We start from the raw sequence: 18,846 nt of genomic DNA on the forward strand, positions 1-18,846 counted from the left end.
TTTTGTTTGCCACAGGTGCACTGGATGAAGAGAAAGTTACTAAGATATGTTAAAATTTGTTGGGGGTTTACAGAAAAATCAAGTGTGAAGTGTGAAGAGAGGTGGGATGTTGGTGGTGGGGGGGGGGGCAGAAATGAGATAAAAAATATGTATATACACTGCAGGCAAAATAGATGAATGCATGGATGATAGAGTCTTCCTATATAACAACAATAGTAAATAATAATAATAATAATAATAATAATAATAATAATAATAATAATAATAATGATAATAATAATCCTTTCTATTAAAGGCACAAGGGCCTGAAATTTGGGGGAGAGGATAAGTCAATCACATTGATGCCAGTACTTGACTGATACTTAATTTATCAATCCCAAAAGGATGAAAGGCAAAGTTGACCTCGGTGGAATTTAATCTCAGAGAGTAGCGACAGGCAAAATTGCGCTAAGCATTTTGTCCAGCATGCTAACAATTTTGCCAGCTCCCTGCCTTAATAACAACAACAACAATAACAACAACAACAGTAATAATAATAATAAATTGAAAGAGAATACTCGGTAGATCTCCTACAGAAGGTTTGTCTCTTAGGGACAGCAAAGATTATCAGGAGGGTTCTAAGCACTTGAAAGACTGCTGGAAAATTGTGGGTGCCTAGGGTTACAGGCCCTGGAGAAGGACATCATGCTCAGAATGGTCAGTGGCAAGAGAGGGAGAGGCCGACCAAGAACCCACTGGCTTGACACCATCAAGAGTGATACCGGAATGGACATGGCCAATCTGAAAGAAGCGGTCCAGCATAGAACTGACTGGAGGACACTGATCCAATGAGTAACCGAGAGTCGACTTTGACTGAGCGGATAGATAGAGAGAGGATTACAGGCAGTAAACTTACATCCACATAATCCCTAACAGGAGTATGTGGATAAAACTGAACCTGAGACAAAACAAAATAACAAAAATAATATTTTTTCCTGAAAGCACAAGGCTTGAAATTGTAGGGGAGGACCTCAGTGCTCCCCTGGTATTTAATTTATCAGCCCCAAGAGAACAAAAGGTAAAGTCGACTTTGATGGAATTTGAACAATGTTGAAAAACTGCTAAGGATTCTGCCAGCTTGCCGCCTTACTACCAAAATGGTTAGTGGTATTTCATCAGTCTTTGTGTTCTGATTTCAAATTCCTTTAAGGTCAACTTTTTCGGGGTTGATAAAATGAATACAAGTCAAACACTGGGTTAATGTAATCCACTTATGCCCCCCCACCCACAAAAACTGTTGGCCTTGAATCAAAATTTGAAATCAATATTCTAAGTGTTAAAAAGGCAATGAGCTGGCAGAATTGTTTGCAATCCGGGCAAAATGCTTTGTGGCATTTTGTCTGCCGTTACGTTCTGAGTTCAAATTCCGCCGAGGTCGACTTTGCCTTTCATCCTTTCGGGGTCGATAAATTAAGTACCAATTACGCACTGGGGTCGATGTAATCAACTTGATACTTTTGTCTGTCCTTGTTTGTCCCCTCTATGTTTAGCCCCTTGTGGGCAATAAAGAAATAATTATGTTCTGAGTTCAAATTTTGCTGAGGTTGACTTTGCCTTTCATCCAATTGGGGTCGATAAATTAAGTACCAGTTGAGTACTGGGGTCGATGTAAACAACTATTCCCCTCCCCAAAATTTCAGGCCTTCTGCCTATAGTAGAAAAGGTTTCGTCTGTCTCTATGTTCTGAGTTCAAATTCTGCTGAGGTCGACTTTGCCTTTCATCCTTTTGGGGTTAATTAAATTAGTACCAACTATACACTTGGGTCAATGTAACAGACGTATACCCTCCCTGCAAATTGCTAGCCTCGTGCCAGATTTTCAAACTAATATTCTAAGTGTCAAAAGCGGGGTGAGCTAGACAAATCGTTAGCACTACGGGCAAAATGCTTAGCGGCATTTTTGTCTGTGTTTACGTTCTGAGTTCAAATTCCGCCAAGGTCGACTTCACCTTTCATCCTTTTGAGGTCGATGAAATAAGTACCAGTTATGCACTGGGATCAATGGAATAGACTTATGCCCCTTCCTCAAAATTGCTGGTCACATGTCAAAATTTGAAACCAATATTGTGTGTAAAGAGACAATATGAAATTGTCACTTCACACTTGATTAACATACATTAACTCATTTTTTTTTAAAAGGAAAAAGCGAAAATATTTTTTTTAAAATGTAGTTAAAAGACCAATAATTCTCTCAGGTGCATTCCAGTAGAACAACACGATGTCAATATATATTTCGTACATATCTTTTCTTTAATTTAATTTTATTGTATTTAATTTAAATTTTATTTTATTTCTCGCAGATAATATATAATATAATGTTATTGATGCAATGCTAAAGCCTTTTGGATAATCAATTTTAAGAAATATACGTTTAAAATTTAAATTGAGAAAGAAGGTGAAGTAAAAACAAAAAAAAAAAAGACGAAAAAGATGAAAGAGTATACTAGGTGGGGGTGACGAAAAGAGTGAGAGTAGATGGGAAAAGATACTTGTTGGGGTGGGATAGGGGTGGAGAGTTGGGGGAACGGAGGGGGACAATTTTCTGATCACTTTGATCATTTATTAGAAATATATTAAAGATTTCTCTCTCTCTTTCCCTATCCTCTCTCTCTCTACACACACACACATATATTTAAATAAGTGTGTGTATATATATATATATATATATATATATGAAAACATACATGATGAATATATATTTATATCAAAACATGCATGAACATATATATTTTATATATGTATATACACATATACATATAAACAATAAGCATATATATAGATGTACATACATACACATACAAACACACACACACATATATTGATAGATACTTATGTGTATATATATATATATATATATATATGTATACACATACATGTAATAAAATGGTTTTGTATTTTTTCATATAGATATATATTTATATTTATGTATGGTTTTGTATAAGTATATAAATATCTATATAGACATATGCATGTACATTTCTATCTATCTATATTTATTTTTATGTATATGTTTCTAGAAAAACACATTCACACATGTATGAACATGCAAGCAACACACAAAAAACATGCACACATGCACATACTCAACACAGAGAAACACACTGGAACGCATATACACACACAGAAACATGCGCACACAGAAACACACAGAGAAAAAACACACACACATACATGAAAACACACAGACACACACACCTACAAAATCACACACACACACACACATGCTGTAAGCAGTCTATCTGAGGAAGATGCTCTAAGTAAATGTGTCAAGCTCAGCAAAGGGTTGGCAGACAGAGAAAAATTCTTCTCTCCACTAATCCTGCTGCAGGTGTGTTTTTTTTTCTCATTTGATTCCATCTATAGAGAATAATACCTTGGAAAGTAACATTTACGATGAGTTTATCCTCTGTCTGAAAGGTAGTGCTTAGGCTGTTGGACTCATGATCGTAAGATGTAGTTTCAATTCCTGGACTAGGTGACATGTTGTGTTCTTTACTAAAACACTGTTTCACATTGCTCCAGTCCTCTTAGCTGGCAAAAACTCCTGTGATGGATCAGCATCAAACCCAGGTGGAAAATATATAAATAAGTAAATTTATTAATCCAAATTACATCGAATTTTTTTTATCGATCACGATAAGAAAGATTACAAGAAATACTTTGGCAGCTTTGCTGATTTGGGCACCAGGAAACAAGGAAACTGGCCTATGACCCAAGAAAGTGACTTCAGTTTCTTACTTAGTGTGGGGGTAAGAACAAGTGCCAAACTTATTGTGTGGTGAAAGAACCAACTGCAAAATAATTCTTGACTTGCTTTTGATGACAAGACTCAATGGATCAGTGAACCATGTCTTACTCCAATGCTTCGTTTTTGTCAATGTTTCTACAGATGATGATGATGATGATGAAAGTAATGATGATGATGATGATGATAATGATGAAGGTGATGATGACGATGGTGATGATGGTGATGACGGTTATGATTATGACGGTGCTGATGATGATGAAGGTGATGATGATGCTGAAGGTGATGATGATGCTGAAGGTGATAATGATGCTGAAGATGATGATCATGAGGATAATGATGATGCTGATGCTGAAGGTGATGGTGATGATGACGATGATGATTATGATGAAGGTGATGATGCTGCTGAAGGTGATGATGATGATGATGATGATGTTGAAAGTGATAATGATGATGATGATGAAGATGATGATGACGATGATGATGATGCTGACGTTGACGCCAACAACGATGCCAAAGGATATTTACAAAAGGCAAACTATTTAAGATAAAAAGGAGAACTCTCAGAAATAAACTTCAACAGAAATAGTATTTTAAAAATATTTCATTTTACAGAATCAAGAAAACCAGAAGACAATATCTATTTATTTATTTATTTATTTATCTATTTACTTATTTTGTTTCCATATTTTTTCCCCCCATTTTCAGATTCTAAGCAATATGACTCCCTTGCTGATATTGAAATATTATCGCTATTAGAGTAAATACTGAGGGGGTGAGAGTCATATATGGCATTACAATGCTTTTCATATCATTGTCTTGCTGTTTTCTGCTGTACTGCATTAAAACAGATTAAAGCAAAAAAAAAAAAGCTGCAACAATAAAAAAAAAAGTGAACTTAACAGACAAAGCTCATGTCAGGATTATGGGGCCAGTTTTTTTCTTGCAGTTCCTTTATTGCAGTTCCAGAGGTGTGTAGATAGATGTATGTTTCCATTTATATATCATCACCATCATCATCTTCGTCTGTTTATCTGTCTATTTATCCATCTGCTTCTCTGTGTGTATGTGTGTGTATATGACACACGTACACATATATATGCGTATACGCACATGTATACACACATAAATATATATATATATATGTATATATATATATACACATATAATACAAACACATATATACATATATATAATACATACATACATATATATATGCATATATATAATACATATATGCATATATATATAATACATATATACACATATATATAATAGACACATATATACACACACACACACACACACACACACATATATATATATAATTCATACACACATGTACCTATATATAATACATACGCACATATATATAATACATACTTACACATATACATACATAATAGATAGATAGATAGACAGACAGATATAGTTTTATAAATATATATATATATATATATATACATATATATCAAGAAGTCAATGAGCACAAAAAGATAACATGGCAGGGCATGTTTTTTACACACATACACAGGTATGTATGTATGTATGTATGAATTATCGTATAGAGATCTAAGCAATGTCTAAAGTAATTATCTCAACTTAGCAGAATTCTTCACTGAGTTCCATGGAGAACAAGTTTAATGTACTCCTCGGTACCAACACAAATTGTAAAAAAACATTTATTGATGATAAAAATAATCTGATAAAAGATTTCTAAAAGAACTGTTACTTTCTTTTGTTACTTTTTTTTTCTTTTTCCGTTTGATTTGGTTTTTTTTATTATGAGATAATCACGTGATGAAATTCTGTTAGTTTGAAAAACTAAATGTAAAGTTTAAGAAATTCTGTTGTAATTTTACATTTAGACACATACACAGACACAACACATACATATGCATATAGACATGAAGGAGTGCTTAAAAATTCCTGGCGGCTCTGGGTAAAAGAAAATACATAAGGATCAGTTGATCCCAGATTCATATACATCTTGCAGCAGTCCTTCAGTTTTTCAAAGCCCTATGAAAGAACTTATAAGTTTGGGCCTCCAGCTAGGCCTTTTGTGATACCCTTAAAGCCAGGAACTTTTCAGTACCCCCTTGTGGATGTGTATACACACACACACACACACAAACATATATATATACATATATATACATATATATATATATACATATATATATATATATATGTATATATATATATATATATATATATATAAAAGTGCCCGTGTTGGTGCTATGTAAAAGCACCCAGTACACTCTGTCAAGTGGTTTGTGTTAGGAAGGACATCCAGCTGTAGAAACCATGCCAAAGCAGACCTGCAGCCTGGACAGCCCTTCAGCTGATCAGTTCCTGTCAAACCATCCAACCCATGCCAGCATGGAAATGGATGATGATGATGATGATGATGATATATATGTTTTTAAAGTACATATACATATGTGTATATGCATATTCCTATATATAGTTTTATGTAAAAGTATTACTCCACAAAGTATATGGTGCCACTCCCTGGGAGAAATGGACAAAGAAAGTTTTATAAGGGAACCAGAGACAAAAGGGGATATGGAGGTATATATAAAACACAAGGGTCACATGGTTTGGGGTTCCCACAGTGTGGTGCCTTAGACAAGTACCTTCTCCTATAGCGTTAGGCTGACCAAAGCTTTGAGTGAATTTGGTAGAGAGAAACTCCGTCATGTGTGAGAGTGCTTGTGTCTCCTTAGATAAATGGGAGGGAAAGTATATGTAGCTGGGTTTGGCCAAAGCCACATGCTAAAGGCTGGATCAGTAACGAAGATCAGCTGATGATGTATCAAATATTTGCTCTTTGTGAGGGGTTGCTGCTGGGTTTAGAGGTCATTCTATGTCACGCTGGACGGGGCAGTGATCCATCATAGGACTACTCCTTTTTGCCACCTGAGTGGACTGGAGCAATGTAAAATGAAGTGTTTTGCTCAAGAACACAATGCACCATTCTGTCCAGGAATCGAAACCACAATCTTATGATCACAAGTACAACATCCTGACCACTAAACCAAATGCTCTGCTTCTGTAGAAATCCTCTACTCTATTTCGCTTAATTGCAGAAAAATATTGAAAATTCCAGTAAAATGATTCTGTTGTTATTAAGCTGGGATTTGAAATCTAAATTAACACAAAATTTTAATAAAAGGCTTTAATTTAGATTACTTTAAACTTTTAGCATTCTGATTATTCTGTCAAATGTGATGCTTATTTATTCAAATTGTTTTGAATTAGTCATGAATTAAATCGTTATTTCAAGACTTCGATGATGTGACTGTTTATTTTTGAGAATAACAATATAAGATAGCTATGAGTGGTCAGATTTAGCCAGTTCAGACATAAAACTGGTGGAATATTTTGGCCAGATATTGCTGGATTTAACAAAACAGGTAAGGGAATATCTAAGTGAATTTGAAACACAGCAAATTCCAGAATTAGAAGTACTAGAAACAATCACAGAAAAAGCTAAGCACATGAAAACCTGTGCTAAAACTGCTGCCTTAGATATTCTTCCTGATAAATGGCATAAAAAAAACCTTTCAAAGGCAAATGCCCAAAGAAAGCTAATAGTGCCGATGTTGACAAAGCCCTTACCCATCAATGGTTAGTGGCTTCTGGCTTAAAATCAGAAACAGAAGGGTTTATCATAGTAGCCCAAGATCAATGCCTACCTACAAGAAACTACCAGGCCAACATATTAAAGAACAGCAACTGCCCATATCCTACGTAAAATACTGTCTATGTAATCTCAAATTTTAAAACAAACACATAATTTTCTAGTTTTCTTCAACATTCTCTAGAATAATACTTTGTGCAAAACCAAATATATGACACCCTAGGCATAACACCAACATGTACGTCTAACTTGTCTCTTGAAGTCTCTCGGTGAGACTTGGAGTCAACTTGTACAAATAGAAGCAAAAGTAAAAAATATAACAACAACAACGACAATAATAATTATTATTAATATTATTATTGTTATCATTATTATTATCATTTTATAAAATTTTTATTTGACTGTCCATAAGGAAAATTTTCATGAATAGAAAAAATGTATATTTTAGAAAAATATTTAAGACACACATAAGAAGAATCTACTAAATCTTATTTTAAAGAATTGGCTATAATATTTTCTTTTCCCTCCCTGAGCGAAAATATTCCATTATAGATGAGATTCATTCATATTTAAAAAAAATTTTCTTCAATTTTTAAAAACTTTTTTCCATTCAAAACTACTTTACTGTTTTTTTTTTTTTCGGTTTATCAAAAACTTACTATCGTTTGTTTCAATCTTCTTTGAATTACAAGGAATAAGAAGAAAAAAAAAAACACAAATGTTTTTGACGGGTATTTTTTATAAAATGACTAATAAGAAACAAAACAATCCATTCCTTGAACAATTTTCTCAAGTGAGACCTCATCATAACTTTGAAAAAAGAGCCATTAATTTCGAGCTTTTTAGGAAGTAATTTTTGGCCAGAATTTTTTGCGTTGTCTTTTTTTAATGGTTTATAAGCAAACGTTTGTACTTTTCTTGTTTATTTTTGTTTATTTTATAACTGAATTCAGTGGATTGTAAACTATGAGAAGAGGCGTGAAATAGGATGTTTAAAAGGTATATACACACAGACGCATATAGAAACATATACATACATAAATATATATATATATATAATATGTATATATGTATATGTGTGTGTATATATATATATATATATATATACTATATGTATATGTGTGTGTATATATATATACATGCAATATATATATATATGTATATGTGTATGTAGTATTCACACCGTGAAATTGTTGAGTAATAAATTATGGTTGGAATGAAATTTGGAACTTTGTTAGTCAGGAGCAAAGGACCGAAGTGAAAAAGCACAGGAGTGGAAGGAAGGTAGGTTAGTTAAGAGAGCGGCATATATATATACGCACACACACACACACACATATATATAAAGAGAGAGGAGAGAGAGAGAGAGAGATAGGAAATTATTGCTGCACGGCTAGGCTTATATCAAATAAACTCCGTGAAAGGATGTGACTCATCTAACAGACAGACATCAGTCTCAGACGGATGCTGCTTGCACACATTATTGTCAAAACTAAATAAACTGCACGTGTGCAATGACATGCTTCATCCTTGCAGCTTGGTATATATATACATATATACATATATATACATATATAGACATATATACATATATAGACATATATAGACATATATAGACATATATATATATATATATGTGTATATATATATATGTATTATATATATGTGTGTGTATATATATAAATATGTATATATATATATATATATATATATTATATATATAATATATGCTATATGCACACGTGTGTGTGTGTATAAAGGTTGTGGAATGAAATGGGCATAAACATGCACGTTGCAGCGATTGAATTATGTGACATGCCAATCAAAAAATGATGAATGCTGGCAGAATGATTTCTCCTGGAATGAATGTGAAGAACTCGTTAAAATATTGTAGCCAGACTGTTGCATTACATTGTGCAGCTTGGTGTATAGGTGAGGTGTATGAAAGGTAGGGCTAAGGTAAGAGAGAGAAATGGTGGAAGGGTGGAGGGGTTGTGGTGGTGGTGGTGTGGGAGGTGTGGAAAGGTATTAAGACCTGTTTCTTTTGACAAAATGATACAAATATATTTATTGAAAAGAGAAAAGTATTAAATATTATGTCTATCTATCTATATATCTATGTATGTATGTATGTATGTATCTATCTCTCTCTCTCTATATTATATATATATACATATATGTACATATATGTACATATATATATATATATATATATAATATAGTAAAAATCTATCTATCTATATTATATATATATATATATATCCACCACTATATGAATATAAAGATATATATATACATACACATACATACACTGATATATATATATATATATATATATATATATATAATATATATATATATACATATATATATGTATATATATATATATAAGCATGTATATATAAATGTGTATGTGTAGTATGTATATATATATATATACTTGAGTATGAAAACATATATATATAGGAAGATAGATAGATGCATAGAATGATAGATAGATATATAGACAGATAGATTGATAGACAGAGAGGCTGATAGGTTTAACAGACAGAGAGACAAACAGAATATTGCATATAAAATATATATGTATAACACTTTGACAAGTGGTTATAGAAATATGCAGAAAAGGCAAAATAAATGATTAAACAAATGAACGAAAGCAAAAGTAAAAAAAGAAAAAGGAAAACAAAAAGCGAAGAAAAAATAAAAACAAATTAAGTTGTCATTTAATGCCAGAACCCTCCCCCTACCAAACTCAAATGAACAAACATGCTCGCATAGACACAGATATTTATACGTCTGATCACCTCTTCTGCCTCTGGCACCCAACGCATATTTACTCTTATCATCCCCCTTGTTTATCTCCATCCATAACTGCTTCCCCAACACACACACACATGCATATGCACACACGCATGCACACATGGATGCAGGCAGACACACATATATGTGACATGACAGCAATCGTTGCGCAAAATGAACAAATCTATCGGTTTAGACTTTGTGTATTTAAAACTGGTTCGACTTTCATGTTACGAAATGAAAGTTAGGGCAAGTTGAAATAAGATTTCTCATTAAACATCTCAGTGCCACAGTGGTTTAAGAGTCCCATCTCTCGCTCATAGAGTCTCCCTGAGGTGTTACTCGGATCTCACTGTTTATGCGTATTTGTTCAAGTGTGTAGTTTCAGGAGATGATTCACTAAGTGCCTCACAGAATTCTCAGCCGTCGAACAAATTCTGCCACGCTGTTAATACACGAACTGAAATGATGTGTCGCTATGCCTGAAAAATATTATTGAGGTGAAATGAAGTTCCTGACTTAATTACGGCTGGCGTATCTTGTGCGGAACTTTTCCTGACAGTTTACCCATCCCATCCAAAACATATATGACGAAAGTAGTTCATCATTGCTCAGTGAGGTTGTTTCACTTTCCTTCTCACTCTGTGAAAAAGAAAAAAAAATTTCTGTAGATCTTTGCGTAGTGAAAATTAAATATTCTATCTCTAAGAGGTGATTAAATTTTAAGTAGTAACAAACTTAGCGAAGAGACGAAAATGAAATGAGAAACAACAAAAAAAAAACAAAAAAAAAAGAAAGAAAGAAAATAACTATGCAAATGTTTCATTCGTTTTGAGTCATGGAATGATTTTATTTTTCAGCTTTGACTGGGAAACGGTGAGACATTTATTATTTGATGGCTACTGGGTTAGGGAAAGATATGTAATAAGTAAAATGTTTTGCCATATCATAACAACAATGTAAACACTCAGACAGACATATAATATATATATATATACACACACATACATACACACAGATATGTATTATTATATATATATATATATATATATATATATAAACACAAACATAAATATATACATATACACACACACACATACACACACATATATATACATATATGTATATATATATATGTGTGTGTGTGCGTATACATATAAATATTTACTTGTACACACACACACATATATATACATATATATGTATACATACTTATACATATATACACATATGAACAAATATATATATATATACTGAATACACAAACACACACACCCACATATACACACACACACACACACAAACAGTAAAGGCAATCCATCAACGTCCTTATTAATGCTACCAGATAGCCTAGAGGGATAAGTCTTTAATAATCATTTGATTTGAGGACTTCCCAGTAATTAAAACCACCTTACCCAAAAGCAGAACAATCTTTGGTAAATTATTTGTTAACTACCCACCACCGCAAAAAAAAAGTAATTATTTTGTTAACAGAGTGTTATGAACCTCGTAAAACAAGAAGCGGGAATTCTAAATAAGAGATTTTTTTGTTTAATTTTGTAACTTTTTGCTGCAATAAAGCTTAAGTCACTGGATGACGCACAGGTTTGCAAACACAGCTATGGAAAATTTGGTCCCTCTTGCTAATCCCTGTTAGATTTATTAGAATATTGGTGCCCAGCAGAAAATGTCTTACATGTATGCTTTGTTACGGGTACACCTGGATAAAAATTATCTTCATATTTCTATCTGCATGTATATTTCTATAGGTTTGTATTTTTATGTTAAAATTAAAAACTATTTTACATTTAACTGCAGGATTACTCAATCCATTTGGTAGAGTACATATTTTTTATTATTCTTTAACAAGTATTGATAGTGACTTTGAAGTTTTTACTAACTGAGTGGGCTGGAACAAGGTGATATGAAGTGTTTTGATCAAGAAAATAATGCATCGCACAGTCCATGAATTGAAACCGCAATCTTACAATCATAAGTCCAACACTCTAACAACTAAGCCATGTGCCTTCACACACACAAACACTTATATACATATAAATATAATATATATAATAAATATATATATATATATATATATATGTGTGTGGTGTTTGTGTGGTGTATATATATATATATGTATATAATATATAGATATAGATAGATAGATAGATAGATAATAGATAGATAGATAATAATAGATTGAAATAATAGATAGGTAGATAGATAGATACATACATACATACATACATAAATACATACAGAGAAGATAGTAGATAGATGATAGATAGATAGATAGAGATAGATAGATAGATAGATAGATAGATAGACAGACAGATAGATAGAGAGATAGCTATGACTGTGTGGTAAGAAATTTGCTTCCAAACCACACAGTTTTGGGTTCAGTCCTACAGTGACATGTTGGGCACATATCTTCCACTATAATGCCGGGGGTTAACCATAGTAGATGGAAACTGAAAAATGCCTGTTATATGTATGTGGATGTGTGTATCTTTTACCTTTTACTTTTTTCAATCACTTCACTGTGGTCATGCTGGGGCACTTCCTTGTAGAATGTTTAGTTGAACAAATTTAAAGTCTGGTACTTTTTCTCTCAGTCTCATTTCCTGAACTGTTATGGGAATGTAAACACACCAATACCAGTTCTCAAGAATTGGTGGGGACCACCAGACACCCACACACACTTAGTTGTCTAAATATATATATGCAGTAGGCTTCTTTCAGTTTCCATGTACCACCCACAAGGCATTGTTCAGCCCAAGGTTAAAGCAGAAGACACTTGGCCAATGTACCATGCAGTAGGATTGAACCTAGAACCATGAGCTGGGAAGAGAATTTCTTACCACAGAACCACACCTGCACTTATACCAACTTAAAGAATGCCACAGTGCTGAAATATGCAGATGACATCAAGCTGTACCTCGAAATAAAGAGGTCAAATCCTATACACTATGGATCTCTATTGCAAGCAGACCTGGACACAATGCAGCAGTGGATCATGGACTGGCAACTCAAGCTGGCTGTGGACAAATGTACCACCATGCATTTTGGGAGGAGAAACCCAGCGTCCACCTACTCCCTCCACAACACTAGTCTCAAAAAGTCTTCAAGTGAACGTGACCTGGGTGTTATTGTCGACAGTGATTTGTGTTGGACAAAACACATCGCTAAAATTGTCAAGAAGGCTGAGGGTGTCTTGGCATCACTCACCAAATCCTTTGTGAGCCGCTCTCCGGCTATCTATCTGCGGCTTTATATAGCTATGGTAAGACCTCACCTGGAATTTGCATCACCGGTCTGGAACCCCTATCTTGCCCAGGACATCAATCGTCTGGAAGCTGTTCAGCGACGTGCAACCAAAGAATACCCTCCATCAGGCATTGCTATATCCTGAACGCCTTACTTCCTGGGCATGGACACATTGAAACTCCGACGTCTGGCAGCTGACCTGGCAGACACATACAAATTATCAACCATTGCACAAACAATAACACTGAGCACCTCTTCAAACTCCACCCATCTAACACCCGTGGACATATTACAAAGTAAGAAAACAGCACAGCTCCCATGACTTCAGAAACATTTTTTCACGCTGAGAGTTGCTGAAGCGGTGGAACAAACTGCTGGCATCGGTTGTTAGTTGTCGGAGCACTGCATCCTTCAAGACTTCCATGCTTCCTGAGATTCGCCAACACTACACTTGGATTTTCTCCCCTCCATACACACACAAGCATGTTCACTTTCCAGACATTTCTACATTACTGCATGTACTTTATATGCACTTTCTGACAAGTTGTGGTGCACCTGAGCACTGTATACAGTAATTTCATTATTATTATTATTATATATATATATATATATATATAGGCTCAAAATGTAAAAGACTTTCTCACCTTCCTGAGCATTAAACTAATACACCTGTTTGTTGTTTATACACCTATCTTTGTCTTTTGTTTTTTTATCAATGTCAACTATATATATATATATATATATATATATATATATATATGGCATTAGGAAGGGCATCCAGCCGTAGAAACACTGCCAGATCAGACTGGGTCTGATGAAGCCTTCTGGCTTCACAGACCCCAGTTGAACCGTCCAACCCATGCTAGCATGGAAAGCGGACGCTAAATGATGATGATGATGATGATGATATATATATATATAATACACAAAATGATATGTGATAATATATATATATATATATATATATATACTGCATGCACGTGCACACACACACATATCAATTGAAATGTACAGTTTTATATATCCATCACGGCTGATCTCAGCTATCAGTTTCACACTGGGGGTCCAACAGAGTGTCAGGAAACAATCCAATTATGTATCCTTGTGCTCTTCAGAGATAACATCCAATCAATAATAATAGCTCTAATTTATATATAATGCTCTACACTTATCTGACAGACATACAAGAGCATTTCCCCCTGATATATGGATTCTTAGACGGTATACACACCCATATAAGTGTGTGTTTGCTAAGCTTTTACAAGAAGGCTGACAATGACTGCAAAGTTTTGGGCTTCTAGCCTTTCTCATACATTTTCACAATGGTGAGGATGTGCTGTGTGATTTGATACAAGATGAGGTGATATAATTATGATGGAACTTTATAGGTCCCACTTTATTTACTGTCTTTAAGATTGACAAAGGAGAACTGTCACCACTCTGAATCTAAACATTGCAGCATTTAGTTACAATCTTCAATACTGTGAATTTAGTTCCATCCAATCAACATTCGGTTTACTGCTTCATCTCTGCAGAGATCTATAGAAAGATACCAGCCATGTACTAGGGGATGGTTTCATGTTAAATAATTAATTGCACCTGTATTAAATGAAGTAACCAATATTCCCTTTGTATGAGAGAGAGTGTGTGTGTGTGTATTAATGTCAGAAATCAACTTTGCCTTTCATCCTATCGGGGTCAGTAGAATGCATACCAGTTGAACACAGGGGTCAACATAATCACCTTACATCTTCTCCTGAGCTTGCTGGCTTTGCACCAAATTTGAAACCTTTATTATCCATAAAAACTAAGCTGATTGCCATAATAGTCATAGGAGGAGAAATGGTGGCAGTGGTGGTAGTAGTGGTGGTAGTAGCAGTAACAGCAGCAGCAGTAGTAGTAGTAGTAGTCGTTAATATTTGAAAGTGAAATAAAATTTGTCATGGGACACACTCAGTGAACTGTTAGTTTTTTCGATATAATATGCATAAACACACACACATATATATATATATTCATGTAAATAAATGGCAACATATATGTATACATACACATATATATATATGTGTGTGTGTTTGTGTGTGTAGTGTATCTATGTGTGTATTATACAACAAACTTCACAATATATTTTGTCATTCACTATTGGTAGCAGCATTAAGTACATGCGACATGCATATAACAAACCTTTTTTGCATTTAACTGCTTTTTTTTCTCATTTAATGCATCCTCCAGAACATTACATGTACATACCAATCCTCCACCACACACACACACGCACATATATATATATATATATGCACCAGTAAACCTAAAGTTATGAATCTCTTGTTATTATACTCAGATATCAACCTAGGAAGACAATTACTCAAAGTTGAATAATTCGGAAGTTTAAGAAAAAAAAAACAGCATAGAAACGAAGAGAAACTATAAAGAAATATATATACATACATACACACACGCACACATATATATATATATATACATATATACATACATATATATGTATGTGTGTGTGTATATATATATATACACACACATATACATATATACATATATATATATGTGTGTGTATATATACATATATATATATACACACAAATACATATATGCATATATATATGTACATATATGTATGTGTGTATATATAATATATATAATATATATACACACACAAAATATATACATGTACATATGCACATACACACATGCATATATATATATATTTGTATGTACACACACATATATATGTATATATTACACACACACATATATATATACACATACCAATATGCATAATCACACGTACATATATAGGCGTATATATTTACATACCCAAAGAGAGAAATGTATAGAGAGAGAAGTATATATAAAGACCATTTCTTTCAAAAAAAAAAATATAATAATCTAATGTATATTATACATAGTAGTAAATCGATATAGAAGTTTTTTCATTTAATTTTGTTATCGCTTTATTTTATTTTATTTTCGTTGTTTAGAAGAAGATGAAAGAAGTTTTAAGTTCATGTGAAAGATGTGACACATTAGTCGTTTCTTTTTCCCCGTTAGTGATTCCACTAATTTGCATATAAAACGAGATTTTATGCGAAGGAGATAATCATAAATGTCAGTTAGGTGAATATTTGTATTCAAAAGGAAATATTTTATTTTTGCGTAAAAACCATCATACAAAGCAAAAAAAAAAAGGAAAAGAAAGTAAAAAGAGAGAAAAAAAAACAATAAAACAAAACAAAAGGACAGGAGAAAGTATATGTATATCCACGTATATTGACGATGTCGATGATGATGATGACGATGATGAAGATGATGATGACGAAGATAATGATGATGATGATGGTCATAATACTATTTCATGTTACTTCATATGAATTTATATATGTATTGTGTGTGTATGGTATGATGGTGATGAGTGCTTACAACCATCATGTGATGGCAAGACAAGTATACACACACACACACGCGTTTTCCGTCTGCTCTTGATACTCTTCTGTGTTTTTTAGCACTATATATCCAGTACAAATACCACAGTTTAAATGGCTTTCAATGATATATCTACTTTAAGTATGATACACAGACTGCTTTATATATATATATTATGTGTGTGTGTGTGTGTGTGTGTGTGTGCATAGATTGATAATTTGTTGGAGGGTGTAACAAAAGAAAAGGGAAATACAGAAAATTTTTAACAATGCAGAAAGTCTTACAAAAAAACCTCAATATTTTGGATGCAAAAGCCTATATTCAGAAGCCGACAGTCCAAGAAATGTCTAGTTACATTGATTTTGTTGAAATAAAACAACAAAATCGATGTAACCAAACATTTCCTGGACTATTTCCTTGTGCAGATAGGCATTTCTGACCAAAATGTAAATGTTTTTGTAAAACTTTCAACTTTGTTAGAAGCTTTCTATATTTTTCCTTTTCTTTTTCTCCTTCTCTACTACAATGCTTCAAGCAAACTACAATGCTCTTATATACAGGGTGGGTGGAAAGTAACTAGGTATTAGAAAAGGCGGCGAGCTGGCAGAATCGTTAGCACGCCTGGCGAAATGCTTAGCGGTATTTCGTCTGCCATTACGTTCTGAGTTCAAATTCCGCCGAGGTCGACTTTGCCTTTCATCCTTTCGGGGTCGATAAATTAAGTACCAGTTACGCACTGGGGTCGATATATTCAACTTAATCCGTTTGTCTGTCCTTGTTTGTCCTCTCTGTGTTTAGCCCCTTGTGGGTAATAAAGAAATAGGTATTTTGTCTGCCGTTACGTTCTGAGTTCAAATTCCGCCGAGATCAACTTTGCCTTTCATCCTTTCGGGGTCGATAAATTAAGTACCAGTTACGCACTGGGGTCGATATATTCAACTTAATCCGTTTGTCTGTCCTTGTTTGTCCTCTCTGTGTTTAGCCCCTTGTGGGTAGTAAAGAAATAGGTATTAGAAATTGCTTACAGAAGTTTTAATATTGCTGAGGTCATGACGAAATCATTTTTTAAACAGACGACACGAATGGGAATTTCAGATTTTCAGACTGTCTCATTTCTTCTTATTTTCCTGATGGCCGGTCACTAGACTGTTCAGGAGTGAGCTAAGACAGCAGTACCCTATGAAGTGTGAAATTCCATTGTTTTGGTTCAAAGATGATGGTATGCATGGAAAGGTAAGTATGCAATACTGGAAGCACTCCGTTGGTTACGACAACGAGGGTTCCGGTTGATCCGATCAACGGAACAGCCTGCTCGTGAAATTAATGTGTAAGTGGCTGAGCACTCCACAGACACATGAACCCCCTTAACATAGTTCTCGGGGATATTCAGCGTGACACAGAGAGTGACAAGGCCGGCCCTTTGAAATACAGGTACAACAGAAACAGGAAGTAAGAGTGAGAGAAAGTTGTGGTGAAAGAGTACAGCAGGGATCACCACCATCCCTGCTGGAGCCTTGTGGAGCTTTAGGTGTTTTTGCTCAATAAACACTCACAACGCCCGGTCTGGGAATCGAAACCGCGATCCTACGACCGCGAGCCCGCTGCCCCAACCACTGGGCCATTGCGCCTCCACATATGCAATACTACGTCCAGAGACAATGAAAAGTTGTCATGCAAAGCTGATGACTACGGGCTCTGTAAGTGATGCAAGAAGAAGTGGCTGTCCAGTCACATCCCAATCAGTGGACAACATGGCAACTGTGCAGGAAATGTTTAAATATGCATATAAAAACTCCTGTTTTATTATGCTGGTCTACAGATTAATGATACCAACTGGCAATAGCAGTTTTGGGGGTTGTACTGAGCTGTTTATTTTACTCTTTACTCTTTTACTCTTTTACTTGTTTCAG

The 18,846-nt window shown here is 34.2% G+C and overlaps 1 long non-coding RNA gene across 1 annotated transcript in view; it reads left to right on the forward strand.

Moving 5' to 3' along the window:
• Positions 1–5,773: 5,773 nt before the first annotated feature.
• Positions 5,774–18,846, forward strand: part of LOC118767379 — a 15,283-nt gene continuing 2,210 nt past the window's right edge. The window contains exons 1-2 of the long non-coding RNA XR_005003297.1: positions 5,774–5,892; positions 8,966–8,969. This is a non-coding gene — a long non-coding RNA (uncharacterized LOC118767379). The remainder of the gene's footprint in view (positions 5,893–8,965; positions 8,970–18,846) is intronic.

The sequence above is a fragment of the Octopus sinensis genome, linkage group LG21, assembly GCF_006345805.1.
Source record: "Octopus sinensis linkage group LG21, ASM634580v1, whole genome shotgun sequence".
Classification (NCBI taxonomy): Eukaryota; Metazoa; Mollusca; class Cephalopoda; order Octopoda; family Octopodidae; genus Octopus; species Octopus sinensis.